The sequence below is a fragment of the Harpia harpyja genome, chromosome 13, assembly GCF_026419915.1.
Source record: "Harpia harpyja isolate bHarHar1 chromosome 13, bHarHar1 primary haplotype, whole genome shotgun sequence".
Lineage (NCBI taxonomy): Eukaryota > Metazoa > Chordata > Aves > Accipitriformes > Accipitridae > Harpia > Harpia harpyja.
This window is the reverse complement of record NC_068952.1, coordinates 1,059,441-1,075,638: the sequence shown is the minus strand read 5'-3', so window position 1 is coordinate 1,075,638 and position 16,198 is coordinate 1,059,441.

Genomic DNA, 16,198 nt, shown 5'->3' with positions numbered 1-16,198 from the left:
CGGAGGGTAGTAATGTCTTGCCAGTGTTGCAAAAACACAAGCAGAGTGAACGGGATATGTAACGCCAGTCCAGGACAAGGTTGTAGAAATCTCCATACAGGACCCATTCTCTGAAGAATTAAAGAAGGGAATACAACAAGGCAAATCAATCTGTTTTTATGGAAAATAGGGCTTGTCAAACAAACCTGATTTCGCTCTGTGATGAGATTACAAATTTGGTTGATAAAGGGAACTGTCCAGATGTAATAGGCTTAGATCTTCGGAGGGCTTTTGACTTAGTATCAAATGACATTTGTTTTAAAAAAAAATGGTACTATATAGCATCAATAAAGCACGAACTAAACAGATTAAGAACTGCCTACCTGACAGATATCAAGCAGCAACCAGTCAGGGGAAACCAGCATTAAACAGGAACGGCTCTAGTGAGGTGGCACGAGGAGCAGGACTATGCCCAGAATAGTTTGCTGCTTTCAGCTGTGCTCTGGGAGTTGATGCAAATAAAACTGGCAAGTGATGCAAATGCCAGCAGCTCAGTAGAGAGTGATGAGGATGAGGCTGCCACACCAAGACATCTGTGTCACTGGGGGGACAGGGACCACTTACACAGAGGTGGCTTGAATATGCAAAGTCATGTGTCTAGCAAGGAGAAACACATAGAACAGGGACTGTACCCCAAAATGGGGGTTGCAATGGCCACAGGACTGAACGTGACCTCCCAGCATGAGGATTTGGCAAAGAGACACAATCCTTGTCTACCGACAGACCGCATGTGACTTTTTGTGCTGTGATGAGGAGAACAGTCCTGGGATACTATGCAGCCTTCTGGCATCTGGAGATCAAGAAAGCACGGAAAAGTCAAAGACAGCGAGGAAAAATGCTGCCTAAACTATCTAGGGGCTGGGGGGTGGGCAGAGGAGTGCATTAGCAGAGAGGGTCAGACAGCTTGAGCTGCCAAGAGCTTTGTGGCCGGCCCTCACCCTACGCATCCTCTTTTCTTCTGAGCATCGCCCTTCAGCTTCAAGGACTCCTCTTTCTTCTTGACGGACAGCCAAGATGGTGAGCAAAGGCCATGTCCACCCACAGCCCGGCTCCTGTGGGCTGACACAGCCCTGTGACCACATGGAATCTGCAGACCAGACCCAGCCTCTCACACACAGCTTCTCGCTGCAGGTAGGGAAGATCTGCAGACGTCACTCGGAGCGTCTCGGTGATATTCAAGCCTCGGCAGTGCACTGTGTCACACAAGCAGGACTGGGAATAATGGGCTGTGCTACCTCTCTCTAATTTGCAGCATCGTAACCATTCTAATTTGCAATTTTCCCCAAATGAGACACTTGCATGTCAATTGGCTGCTACCAATTACAAGATGGGCAGTATATGCCTTGAAAAAGTAGCATCAGCCTCTACTGGGATCATTAAAAGATAGCGTTGTAATCTCACCCAGGCATTTTAGGTGCTTAACAAACCAAAAAGGGCAGACTTTCCTTAAGAAAAGCAGCAAGAAGCTGCCAAATGTGTCTTTTAACCGAGTGGAGCTTGCCAAGGTGAGTTTAGCAGTGCTATCTTGAGACTGCCAGACTGAATTACTTTGAAGATTTTGTTGTTTCTTTGCTTTTGTTGCTTTTTTAAGGAAAAGAAAAAAGGCTAAGATAAAGGAAGAAATACAGTAAGGAAAGAGAAGGAAATTAGCAGCCTATAGCCCTTCACTAAGCGAGCTGCAGCTCCGTGCTAAAAATGCAGGCAGGAAGCTTTTCTGGAGGACGAACAACAGCATCACAAGCTTAGACCCTGCAAATTTTTAAGTGTCCCTTATGCTACTCCATCCTGCCACCCAGCTTTTCGGCTTCACTTCTCCAACACACTCTTCATACCTTTGTACCCTTCAGGAAGTGTTTTCCCTGCCTCAAGGCCATGAGGAGAGTGGAAAAGCGACCTTCTTGCTGCAGGTAGCAGAACAGGCTGCAGGGCAGGCAGGATGGTGTGTGCTTGGGTCGTCTTCCAACACAGAGCCTGCCTGCTTTGGATGTTTGGGATGTTGTTGCCCCTTTCTGCTAGATGAAAATTCAGCTGTGAGGAGACATCCATCTTCCCACATGGATGGCCCTAGTCGGGGAGCAGCCTTCTCTCCTTTTCCAGCTGCTGCAGAGAAGAAGCTGTTAGGGTCCCCACGTGTGAGGTGGATCTTCCACTCCACTGGGTAGACCTCATGGATGCGATACACCACCCCTGGACCCTTGCCCTGTCAGAGAAGATGACATAAGGGAAATTAGGACCTCTGTGCTCCTCTTTACAGAAGTGGGACACTTTATAGATAGGGAAGCTGGTTATTACTGCATTTAAAAGGACAGGATGATTTTTCAGATCATCACCCATGCATGGCTGGAGCTCATCTCACCAAAGTCCTGGGCTGTGTGTCATTCCTGCTGGGCTGGCTGCTCCCCCAGAACCTGCAGGTCAGCATGGCAATAACACTACAGTTCTCCTTTTGGGCTCAACAGATGCAACACACGCAGCAAACAAAGCTGAACGAGCTCTCCAGCAGCACAAGCAATTACTGCTGCAAACGAGCCCCAACAACCAAAAGGACTTGGAGCAGCCCAAAGGAGGCTGAAATAAAACCAGTGCAAGTGAAAGCAAAAATGGGCACTCTATAGCCAAGTGGGTTCTTTGAGAATTAACCTCCTCGTCATGGAGCTGAACAACAGAAAAGGTGAAAGAGCAGAGGAACGTTACTACCAAGAAGATCATGCCCAAGTTATGGCAGCTCTTTTAACAGCACAACCAGGGCCAAGGCTCTTCAGGAATCTTTCTTGTTTGGCCCTTCCTCATCAGCCATCTGCTTGGTACCAAGCTGTCTCCCATCCGTATCTTTGTCTCATTTCCCCCTCCAGCACCCACACTGCAGTCAGCATTACTTATTCAGGCTGTGTTTCCCAGCAGATACCGACAACAGTTACTGTCTCAGGGAAAGCTAAATTGCAGTGGGATGTGTGGAAACAAACATGCTCACTGCCCCACAGTATCAGGCATCACATCTTCGCTATCATCAGGCCTTCATTGCTGATGAACAATGAACTCATCACACTGGGGCATGTGTAGAAAATCTCTCTCCGTTATGTGGGAGTTCAAGTAAGAGGCTTCATTAAAAAAAATTAGAAAGCTGACAGTTGCCTTATCCCTGTCCACAGGTCTCACAGACTGGGACGCAACTGGGTCTTCTTTCATCTGGCCAAGGCGAGTGAAGTTTGCCCCGGCACTCAAAAGCTGGAAGATTCAGGAGGGAATTTCATCAGGACTGGGAGGGTAACAGGGCTGTCCGTCAGGAGGGGTCTGGGTGGCAGCTGCCAGAAATTAAATCCTAAATCACACGGTGTGGAAAAGCTGCCTGTGGAGATGGCCAGGATGTTTTTTCCTGCGTATGGGTCAGCAGGGCTGAAATGGGAGCTGTATGGTGTGATGTGGCAAGCTACACCTGCATGCTTGCAACCTGAAGCATCACATGGATGAAATCTTTTTTTTTTTTTTTCATACTTCTCATGAAAACAAACAGCTACCCTACAGCCAACCCTTGTGTTTCTAAAACACGTGGCACAGATCTTCCCTCAGAAACCTAAAATGTACTGCTCACAACACGGAAACTAGACGTTGTCCTCTACTTTCAAAATTCTGATTAAAAATTCTTCACAATGTTTACAGTGGAAATTTTGAGCATAACTATCACTGTAACCCAGGTCTCATCTTATCTTACTCATTTCTTGCTCAGTTTTAAATCTAGCCAACAATATTCAGATTAGAAAAATTCTTTAGTGCCATATTGGAATTAAACATATTATATTTTAATAGGAGAAAAACAAGAGGAAAATTATTTTTCTTTACTTAATTCAGCCATCTATACTTGTGAAAACTACCACGCATGAAAGTCTTAAACCACTGTATGGTTTAGTATACTTGATAAGCAGCAACAGCAGACTCTCCTGCAGGCTGGGATGGTTTTTTCAACACTTCAAATTAAAAAACCCTGAAAACATGATAAATACCTCTGAATTCCAATAGCCTTTTAATGTACACTTCTCTTGCAAGTAGATTGCCTTTATGAAACATGAATAAATGCACACATCAAGGAAACTGCACGCTTCAGTTTTTGAGATTGAGCATGCTTACTCGTGAAAAGACCCCACAAATCTTCCTCGGATGTTTGTTGGTCGAGAGTCAGCCCAAATTTCCAGTTTGAAAATGATTTATAGGGTGCTCATAGAAGCTAAAGAAAGCAGAGGGCTAATTAAGTGTCTTTAACTGTCTGAACATCAGGTACAACTCAAAGTGACTGCACTGCAGACTTTTTCCCTGCAATGGCCCACTAACACCTCCTGAAGGCTCCAGATTCAGCCAAGCTGAAAAATATATTTCTGCCTTTTGTGCTGTTCTTAGCCGGCTGAGGTGGCAGGGGCTGTGCAAAACTGCGGTGTGTATAAAACTGACTGATGCTCACCTACAAGCACAAAGGGCTACAATTGCTCCTGAGCCATCGCAGATAGATTTCCCCTGCCAGAAACAAACAAGATCTCTATAGGTCTGAATTGTTATTAATAATGCGGAGAAGTCTCATTGTACACCATAAGGGCTCATTTGATCATGATAAAGACAGTGATGAAAGGAAGCACTGAGGCTTCTGAGCTCAGTGTGAATGCTGCACTTTAAATCACTAGAACAAATTAAATTCTAAGAGAAAAATGCTGTAAGGCACTTGGCCAGGGTGCCTGAGCTGGAGGGTTATTTACACAGTTTCTTTCTTTCAACAAGTAAGTTTTCTGAGTGAAGTTAAGGCAAATATTCCCTGGAGAAACTAATTTGTAGTAGATCTTGAACACTAAAAAAGGAAGGCGGAGGAGATCAGACCCGCCAGAAAGAGATAGCTTCATCCACATTTAAATTATTGAACCACTTTCTTCTGAATAAGCTCTCAAGAAAAATGTACAAAAGTTCAAACCGGGAAATCCAGACATGGAGGATGCATGCCCCTCATGCTGTACGCTACCCACAACCAACACGCAGCATTGGTGTATAGGAACTGAAGATTACATCCTGAGTTGATCAAAACTGGTATAGCCCTGTTAAAGTTCAGGGTGAGTTCAGATAAGCTTGAATTTGACCATCAAAGAAAAGCTGAGTCAAAATGCTTTTTAAAAATGGCATAAATCACTCCCCACAAACAGGACTGCTGTCTCATGACCAAATCTGTATTTGCTGGGGTTTTTTTTTGAAGGCCCATGTTTTAGAGTCCACTAAGTCCAAGATAATAATTTTCTGTTCTTCTAGGTAAGTACCTAACCGCCATGAAGAACAAGCAACTCAAATGTTTGACCCGAAGGACTCAAAAAAAGAAGAAATATTAGCAATGTAAACCTCCAGGTATGGGAACTGTTTAAGCTGACTTCGTTTCTTGAAGCTCAAGAGCTGTCCATCCTGACAAGTGGAAAGTCAGGCAAAAGTGCTAGGAGATCTGCATGGATAATCAATGAACTTCTGGCAAACCTCAAACATAAAAAGGAAGTATACAGAAGTTGGAAGCAGGGACTGGTAACCTGGGAGGAATATCGAGACACTGTCCGAGCATGCAGAGATGTGTTTAGGAAAGCCAAATACCACCTGGAATTGAACCTGGCAAAGGGTGTCAAAGGCAACAAGAAGGGCTTCTGTAAGTGCGTACCTAGCGAAAGGAAAATGGGGAAAGGAAAAAAGGAAAAGGAAAAGGGGAAATGTGGGCCTGCCGCTGAATGGGGTGGGGGACCTGGTGACACAGGACATGGAAAAGGGTGAGATATTGAATGCCGCCTTCGCTTCAGTCTTTACTAGTAAGACCAGCTTCAGAAATGCCAGACCCTGGAGACCAAGGGGAAAATCTGGAACAAGGAAGACATACCCTTGGTGGAAGAGGATCAGGTCAGGGAATACTTAAACAAACTAGACATACCTAAGACCATGGGCCCTGATGGGATGCATCCGTGAGTGCTAAGGGAGCTGGCTGATGTTATTTTGTGGTCAATCTCAATGATCTTTGAATGGTGATTAGAAGAGGTTCCTGAGGACTAGAAGAAAGCAAGTGTCACTTTTATCTTCAAGAAAAGCAAGAAGAAGGATCCAGGGAACTACATACAGGCTGTTCAGCCTCACCTCAGGGGTGCTCCAGGCACTAGAGTGGATATTCCCCTGTAGCCTGTGGAGAGGACTTTGGTGGAGCAGGTATTCCCTGCAGCCCGTGAAGAGGACCACACTGGAGCAGATATCCACATTAGAGCAGGCAGACATCCCCTGAAGGAACTGCAGCCTGTGGAGACCCCATGCTAGAGAAGGTTCTCCTGAAGGAACCGTGGCCCATGGAGGAGCCCACACTGGAGTAGATTTTTCCTGAAGGATTGCAGCCCAATGAAGGGGATCCATGCAGGAGCAGTGGAAAAATGTGAGGGGGAATGACTGGCAGAGAGGAGCTGTGATGACATCCCCTATTCCCCATCCCCTCCTGCACAGCTTTGGGGAAGGAGAGGGGAAGTAAAGGAGTCAGAAGTGGCAACAAGCTAATTCTCGCAAATTTGAGTCTATTTTGCCTGCAGCAGTAACTGGTAAGCAATCCCCCCCGTCTTTATTCCGACCCATGAACTTTCTTGTTCCTGGGCGTTTTTCTCCTGTTTTCTCCCTCATCCTGCTGGGACTGGTGTGGAGCGAGCACCTGGGTGGGAGTTAGGCTGGTAGACAAGGCTAACCCATCACTGCTTAGCTGATCTGAAAGAGCAAAACTACCATTCCCTTCTTCACTTTAGAATGAAGACAATTGCGATACAAACACAATCCAAAAAAGGACTGCCTGCAGGCTGCCTCTGAGGAACAAAAAGGCAGGGGGAAACAGCTCCCAACACACTCTTCTCAGGAGAAGGAATAAGAAAGACCAAGGGCTGGAGCCTGACCCAGTACACACGCATAAAGCATGGATTTGAAAAGCATGATTTGATTTTAAAGCATGGCTCTGGATTTGAATGATCTAGGTTGAAGAGAAGGGAGACCAATCTAGATCTCAAAGGTTCCCTCTGTTTTGGTGTTTGAGACAGCATTGGTTCAGGTCACACAGCATTGAGCACCTTGGTCGTTTTATCTGTTGGCATGGGGCAGGGCTCCACTATGTAATTTATCAGTTTGTTTTTTAAATTGACCTTTATTGGTTTGCTAAGGCACTTGAAAAAACTAAGTTGAAACTATTAAAAGTGTCAAGCCAGTTGCTTAAGCGATTCCGGCAAATACAACTGCCAGTCTCAGAATAAAAACATACAAACATGTTAAAATAACAACACAGCCTCAGATGACTCATATTCATTGAATTTTAGAACAATTTAGGTTGGAAGGGAGCTCCAGAGGTCAGCTAGCCCATCCATCTGCTCAAAACATGTCTAATCAGATCAAGGGATGCTTGTCAACTCCTCATGCATATGCATTAGAGTTTATGTTTTCTAAAGCCTTTTCCAACCTCTGAGTTCATTACCAAGGAGAAGACAGATACTATCCCTATTGTTTACAAGAGGAAACTGAGGAAATTTAGAAGAAACACAGTTTGTCTGATCAGAGCTGTAAACTAAACACAGGCTCTCCCCACGGTTTTATGCATGACCTTAATATCAGGCTGTTCTGGATCAGCCTTCCAAGATGACTGGTGAACATAAGATGGAGCTCAACATGGAGTGGGTACAATGACACTGGAGATGCTCTCCAGTCCTACACCTTCTACGTGCCTATCATCAGGCTGTGACATGACACCCAATACAAGGCCAAACACTCCTAGTGACCAGAGAAGACAAGGGAGAAGAAAATCCAGATGTGAGACTTCTATTTGATCGGAGCATCTCTTTGAGGTGCTGTTGACCGCTAAGTGGGGTCCCAGAGCAAAAAGGAATGAGACAGGAACAACTAGTGCTGTGATCACACGCAGCAATTCAATCTCCATCTGCTCCAGAAGAACCCAAGGTCATTAGTTAGTGTTGTCAAGGTTGTTAATGAGCTATTTACTTTGGCTGGTAATATGCCAGCCCACCTCAAAGACAGACAGCAAAATGAATGGATCAAGACTGGGACAACAATGACCCAGATATTTCACTTTTCTAATAGACAGTGTCTTGCAAACCATGACAGAAACAGAAAGGAGATGAGAAAAGCAAAGAGCTCATCAAAAATACTTCTGTCTTCACAGATTTACAGTTTTCAGCAAAAACTTTGGCCACCCTCAAATGATTTTTTGACTACAGAAGAGAAGAAATAAATTCAAATTAAAAAAATTTAAAAAAATCCCTGCTACAAAAACTTCAGGCAAAATGTTCCTTGTCCAGCCATAGGGAATATCAGATCGGAACAAAGCAGTGCTTTTAGACTAACATATCCTGTACCTGTGTTTCCAGATGGAGGTTAAAGAAGAAAGAATGGTTCAAAAAAGAGCAAGAAAGCCCATCAGAGTTCTGGAAAAGATGCCTTATAAAGAAAAATGTATTCCAAAGCTCTTGCCTGTATTAAATTATTTCAATGTGGGTTATAAAAGTTACTGAGAAGTATGAATTCTTCCATCTCCAAAAAAAGCAATACAGCTCTAACACTGAAAGCTGAACCTATCTCACAGTGAGGTAAATCAATCACTTGGCAACTTCCCTCGGGACACGGTAGCATCACCATCACCTGAGGTCTACAGCCAGCTGGCTGAAGGACGCACCCTAACTAAATCAGGAGCTATGGGCTAGATATAGAAATTGCTGGGTAAAGTTTCAAGGCTTGAATTATTATAGAAGGGCAGGATCCAGATTCATAATAACCCCATCCAGCCTCAAGATCTATGAGTAATGCAGTTACTTCTGCTTTCATTTTGGCAGCAGCCATTGTCTTGGATGCAAGTCCCCAGAACTTCACTGCGTACACTGGATCTAAGTGAGGATACAGCTTACAGGATGGAAATTTACAGAAATGAAACAAATTAACAGCTTCTCAAGCTCAGCAGTATTCATCTGACTCTTCTGCTCTGAGTGTGCTGAAAACACTTGCACTTTTATAGCTGTAATTATGCAGCCCTGTTCATTGCTTCACTGCCTAGCCCAAGGTTTATAGAGCGATGCGAAATTTTTGGTTGTTAATCCTGGCTGTTAGTTACTGCTTTCATTTCATCTTTTCACAATCACAACTGATGTTTATATTTACTACATGCTTTATGAGGGTTTCACAGTACTTTTTAGGCACAGTTTCAATCTGGCAGCATTGCAAGCAAACCATTGTCCTTCTCGCTTGGTAGGATCCTTCATCTTGAAGAGGGGTTTGGAACTGCAGGTTGAGGAGATCAGCTCAGATTCCCCATTTCTCAGGCCAGCCTTGCTGGGCAAGCAAAGGCAGTTCACCTTCTTTCACATATTCCAGTGTCTCCGACACTTCCTTTGCATCCAATACAGGGACCTTTCCCTTTCACCTAGCACTTCTACAAGGTGATCTTCAAGGCATCCAGAACTACTTCACCATTGCTTTGTAAATGGACACTTATCTTCTCATATCATGTGGTGATTGTATTGGAAACATGCATTACTCTTACATTATCAGCTGCCTCTGATTTATCACCACATTTATTGCAGATCCATAATGGGCTCAGATTTATGCTTTCATTTATTTTTATGTCTTAAAGAGACCAGCGCAGGTTTCATTTTGCTCCTTTCCTGCTCTTCAACAGAAAGGCACTTCTTTGCTGCCTTCCAACCTGAGTTCTCTTTCAAACGATCAAAAACTCCCTTGCTACACAGGGCGAAACACTACTAACACTCTAAAACAAAATTTTTACTTTACTAACTACAGTATATGCCACAGATAATGCTGCTTTTCTACACTGAGCAAATATTTTACCAAGAGACACAAAAAAGGAAAAAAGGAAAAGAAAGAGTCAAAAAAGGAACACTCCCGGTCACCAGCACCCTACATGCTAATGCATGCAAGATCAGATTTGGGAGCCACCTTAATTAACCAGACTCTTAATAGTATGAATACCACTAAATCAGCAGCTGTTTTTTCCCCACTGAAATCCCTACACCTCTAAATGCGACAAGAGAAACCCAGCATTGAGCCAGGAAGGATTTTCATAGCACGTCTTCCTTCATGGTCTCACGTAGCTCCTAGGCATGAATTGCACCGGGAACCTCTGCTTGTTCTGCTATCCCCCCAGTCTCACCTAAAACCTGCTTTCAGCTAGGAATACAAAAGAAAGCATAAAGCAACACAGACACAAGCCCCTTCCTGAATGAAGCAGGGCACTGCCAGGGAAGGAATACCTTCGTGCGGCATCTAACAACACTGTGCAATATCAATTCAGGGAGAGACTGCAAAGTTATCCATCTCACACCGCTGCAGCACAACTGACTGCCCTTGGTAAGCATAGGCTATGGTTAATAGACCCCTCTTTATTAAAGTATTGGAAATTTGTCTTCATTGCACTTCCAAAGTGGAGAATGCCTTGATTTGAGTTTCTCCTCTGGCTTTAAACACATCAGCATCTATTTTCAAGCACAGTTTGCTCCCTCTTTCCCTAGTGACTTCTTACTTGAGAAACATTAAATGCCTCCCCATTCTGCTCCCTCCATCAGCTGAATCTTTTTTATATTAGCATCCATCATTTCTCCCATTTGCTAGACGGGTTCAAAGTCAAAAGGCTCACTGCCTGCTAGAGAATGGAACGCATCTGGGGGTTTTTTGAGAAGCACGAGGGCAGCAGCGCTGGGGCCCTGATTCAGCCCGGGATCCTGCTTGTCCTAGGTGCTGTACACACTGCCCGCTTGCACAACGTGTTGGGCAGTGACTCTGAACACCACCACCGAGCTCCCCACACACGTGCAGATTTGCGTGCACCCGTGGCTGCTGAACACGGAGAGGACAGCAACGTGTCTGGCTCATTCCTAGGCACCAGAAGAAAGGCAGCAGCGAGAGATTTATGATTTATCCTGGGCAACGCCAGGTAATAAAGACTTGTTGCCAGATAATAAGGACTGCTTTTAGCATAGAAAGCACCTCCAAATTCAATACTAGTTTGCATAGCTGTGCTCCAGGACCCATGAGCATTGCAATGAAATCAAGTATACTCTTGCACAACAAGGCTCACCTCCGCTGCGGGCTCAGTGGTAATACCCAGCGCTGAAAGGTAGTTTGGAAAATGCATTTACGTAGGGTCCCAGTTGGCCACGAGCCTCACCTCTGTGACAGGTCATGCCCCGCTCTAGCAAAACTGACACATTTTGAACACACAAAACCTCCTTGCCACTGCAAGGGACTGCCAGACCATTGCCGCATCTACCGTGTCCCACTTGGCTCATACCACTCAGATTGGTACCATTGACCCCAGCTGGATACTATGGACCAGAGCAATCAGGAGAACCCTTCTGATTCAGCTGGCAGTGGCCCAGGCCATACACAACACCATGGCCCAGGTCTTTTGCCTGTTCCCCATTAGTTGGCAGCTGCCCTGCTTTCCTGGAGCATGGGGTATTTATAAGTCTGAGAAGGGAAGACTTCAGTGGCCTATCATTTTACACATCTGGGGCTTTGTAAAATTCTAGGCTGAAGGCTGATTGCCTCCAATCACCCTAGATATCTATTATTGGTCCATAAAAACACACAGTGCACCGCCCCGGAGTTGCTAATAGCAGCTCAATTACGAAGGAATTTGCACTGGAAGCAGAGAATCAGGCTCATTCTTATGTGTGTCTCCACCCCAAAATTAAAGCACTTACTTGTGGAGCCCAGAATTCGTTTTCTGAGGCAGTCTATTCATTGGCATCTTACGGAAAGACTGAGAAGTGGCCTCTTTTGGGTCTTTCACTTGAACAAAGCATTCCCTCGCACTTGCTTAAAGCTAGCTGGGATATGGGGAGCTGTCACTTGAATTAGGATAGGTTTTAAGTACAACAGATGACGTAGGTCATTTTGTCCACTCACTGAGCTGTAGTGTCCCAGCTGTAATGCACCGGGTGGAAGAAGCACATAACCGAGCTGACAAGCTCTGCAGCTGCTGTCAAAGGCCAACCTGAGACACAACCAATTGCACCCAGCTTGGCTTCTGCTCTTCGTCACCACTGCTGGGACTGGTGATAGAAAGAATTAAGGGGAACGGGCAGGAGGCAACCACAGGGCAGAGGAAAGAAAAACTAGATAGAAATACCAGTGTGGCAAGGAAGAAGAAAACAGTGGCAATGAAGAGCAGGACAAAGAAGTTTCTCCTGGGGGCACAGCAATGCAATACACTTTCTGAATGGGCATCCATAAGGCACATTGACCAGATCCCTCTCTGCAGTCTCCCTCCACTGAAGCAACAATGAGAGCGAGGCACGAAATTATTTTCATACTCTTCCCTCCACCAAAAAGAAAAAAAAGAAAGTTTACAACAAACCAAAAGCATTCTTAGGGAAAGAGGCAGTTTTGATAACACAACTGCCATGTGCAATTCCCACTGCTCTACTTCCACCCTTTGCCTTCTGATTCGGAATTGTTTTGAAATCAAAATGGATTAAGTCTCTTTTTTAATTAAGGGGGGGAAAGATCAATGGCCAATTCCATAGCTAATTGATTTGGGGCAATTCAGACAACAGCTGCAAAAAATCCTCCACATTTCACATTTTCATGAGCATATAGATACTTCAGATATTTTTAGAAAAGCTTTTCTCACCTTGTTTTATTTCCTACTTCTAAACGGAGCTTGGATTACTTCAAATCAATAGCACAGAAGAAATATTAAATGCTATCACCTTTCATCAGCTGGACAGAGCAATCCCTTGCCCTATTTCAAGGTGACAAGGAGTCCCCAAATAGCCCAGAGCGGGGACTGAAAAGCACTTCACCTTCCGAAGTGCTCATGCATACACCTAACACTGTGCATAACAAACTGTTGGATTTTATAAACATTCGCATGGCATACTGCAGCAGACACACTTAAGCTGTGCTTTAGCAGGAAAGATGTTGAAGCATGCAAAATTCTTTCAACTATCTTTTTATGTTCCCGGCTGCACAAAGCATAGAGTAGAAGCGTGGCACCCATGCAGGGCTCATTATTTTCACTCAAAGCAGCTCTGGTGTCAGTCCATTGGTCTCTCTTGCGGTGTCAATTTATGGTGTAATGACACAGTCTCTGTGCAGTATCCTGCTCTACAGCCCAGGAAATTTAACCTGTCTCTCAACACTCCTGCATTTTCACTCCTCTCTGGCCCTTAAAAATGTGCACCTTCACATCTGTTTGCCTATACAAGCTGCCACCTCTCTCCTCCCTCGTCTGCTTGAGAAATCATTAGTACAGTTCTTCCTTATTTCTGTTTTGGGGTTGGGGGAGGAGATTTTTACTACACACACACCCACACACACCCTTTTTTTTTTCTGTGTTTTCGTATTTGCTTGTTTGCTGCAACGTGTTTTGCACATTGCTTGAGCAAGCCCAGATAAACATTGTGACAAGCCACAGGAGAGCTGGAAAAGAATTGCCCATCGCACAGAAACGCTCTCAGGAGCCTGTGTGTTACAGCGACTGCTATTTTTGATGAGCACAATTATGTCCTGGGAAAGCATAAGGGCTTCCCTGGCTTCATGAGAAATCTGGAGGCGTTGAGTTTACTAACACAGGTTAATAGGAAGCTGGATTTTGGTGACACTACATCCTTCCCTGAAACAAAAAAAAAAAGGGGGGGGATGATACGATACAACCCTGTTTACAGAAACCAGACAAAACCCAAGTCAAGTCAGAAGCCAAGAAACAGGGGGACGTTGCTGACGAGTAATACCCAGTACTGCCGTTCCCAATGTGCAGCAACTTGATGCTTTTTGGAGCCCAAAAAGGCAAAGGTCCTGGGACGTGACCATTTCCCAGTTCTCCCATTAAGTCAGGCTGCTCTCCAGAACCTGTCAGCTACAGGAGTGAGCACAAATGAGCAAAGGAGGTGCAGTATTGTGTGGGGTTGCACAGTGCCTTCACCTTTACAACACTCAGGGCTGTCCATTTGCAATCCTGCAGCCTGTCTTTCTCCCCCAGATCTGCAACCTCTCACCAAAACTCCCACAGCTGTCCAGAGCCTCTGGGGCAATATTTTCCACCTGATTTTTCCATGCTGTTGTTCCCATGGCTTTGCATTCTCCAGTGTTACGACAGGTTCCTCCTTGGAAGCAATTGCCCCTGGGGTGAGAATGACCCCCTCCGCCCTCTTCTTATTTACCCCTTTTTTTGTGGCTTTTCGTTTACATTAACGCAAAAATAAGTCTTGGTGGATAACAGTCATTTAAATATAAGGTATTAATGCCACCAGCATTTCCTGCAGGGTCACCCATGCTTGCCCCGGTCTCCTGCTGCACACATTAGAGCTAATGGGGAGTCAGCACCCAGAGGCAGGGGAGGGACACAGAGCCAGCTTTGGCCCCAGGGCTGGGGGAAAGGGATGGGACCGGGATGAGATTTGGGGGACGGCAGTGCACGGCTTGGCTGTCGTTGCTAAAACTCCCAGTTCAAGCACTTGGCCAGCAGGAAAGTGTCAGTGTCCATTGACCTTCACCGGCTAATTCCCTGCCACCAGCCAACAAGAGAATTAAAATTCAACAGCGGATCTCAGCTTTGGCTTTCTTTTTTTTCACTGTATGAACAGCCTTTTGACAGCCTGTGAAAGGAGAGACTGAGAAAGCCCCACTGTGGTCCAAGGGGCAGCATGGAGGCAGCAAAATGCAATCAGAGAAAACAAACAAACAAAAAAGCCAGTAATGACCAAGGAGCGCAGGGGCTGGAAAGAAATGCTCATGGTCCTGGGCATCGTCTTGCCTGACATCCAGGCCACGTTGTGTCAAGCCCAGAGGGGTGAGACTCAATGAGTAAAGGGAGGCTGAAGCCCAGGTTAACAGACAGACGGTAGAACATTGATCCCCAGGTCACCCCAGGTCTAAGAAACCACCCTGCTTTGCTGAGACCACGGCTGCCCAGAGCACCTCTATGAGGAATTGAGCCCGCATCTCAAAATGCCTTAAGAGACAGCAGGGAACAATACTAACAGGGAGGAGGATGGTCCAAATCCTCCTCGACCAGCAACAGATCCAAAGCACCGCGGGATGATCGGCGAAGCGCAGCGGTCGGGAAAGGGCAGGAGAGCCCACCAAGCAAAAGGAAAACACCGCTGGGTCGTGCAGAGGGCTGGAATTGTACCTGTCCCCGTCTGCTGGGACCCACTGCTTGAAGAGGACAAAAGGCTTCCATCTCCTGCTCCTTCTCCTCCCTTCCCTACCTGCAAAATCTTGCCCCAGGCAATGGCTGATTAAACACTGCATACTGCGTTATTTAAGACGGTGTTGCTGTGATACAAAGCTAAGTTCTTTCAGAGGCAATACCTGACAAAAACAAGCATAGAGAGATACTTAGAGTTCCTGGGGGAGGAATTTAAATTGGTCAGGAAGGGCTTCTGAAAAATAAAAATCAATGACAAAGTCTATTTTGAAAAGCAACCCCAACGGAGAACTATGTTTTTCCTCACACGATCCTCTCCACTGGCCTAAAATACACTCAAATATATTCCTTGTTGTTCACAAGAAAAGCTAACTCAACAAAGCCCCTTTGCTTATCATCTTCTGGGTTTTTTGTAACTACCTAGAAATGAGGGAGCATACCCAAGAAAGGGACATATACCACTTTTTGTTTACTATGTCTGCTTCATAATGCCAGTACTTTGGAAAAAAATAACATAATAATCTTTTATGTATTAGATTCTTCAAGGTGAACCAACTAAATAAGCTGCAAGGATTGCTACAGGATTTATGATCCAAAATCCTTGGAGTAGTTGCCAGGTCTGAAGAATGAATTCTTCCCTGATGTTAGGACAGGTCTATTTGCTTCTGCGTGACCCACAGTCAAAAGGCAAAGGAAAGCTTAGAAGGGACAGGCTCTGCTCAGGACAGGGCGCCTATGTGGAGAAAAGGAGAGTAAGAGGGCAGACGGTGTCCCATTTTTGTTGTGGGTATATTCTGAAAATCAAGATGTCTAAAGGTTGACTACCCACCATAAACAGCATGAGTAGCTCCAGCAAATTTCAGTTCTGCTTTCTTGCAATTTCCCATCGCTAGTGGGCTAGCAGTCCTGCCGCAGGAGTAATCGCAGGAGACCAGCTCCTCAGGAACAGAGAATCCCAGCTGCACT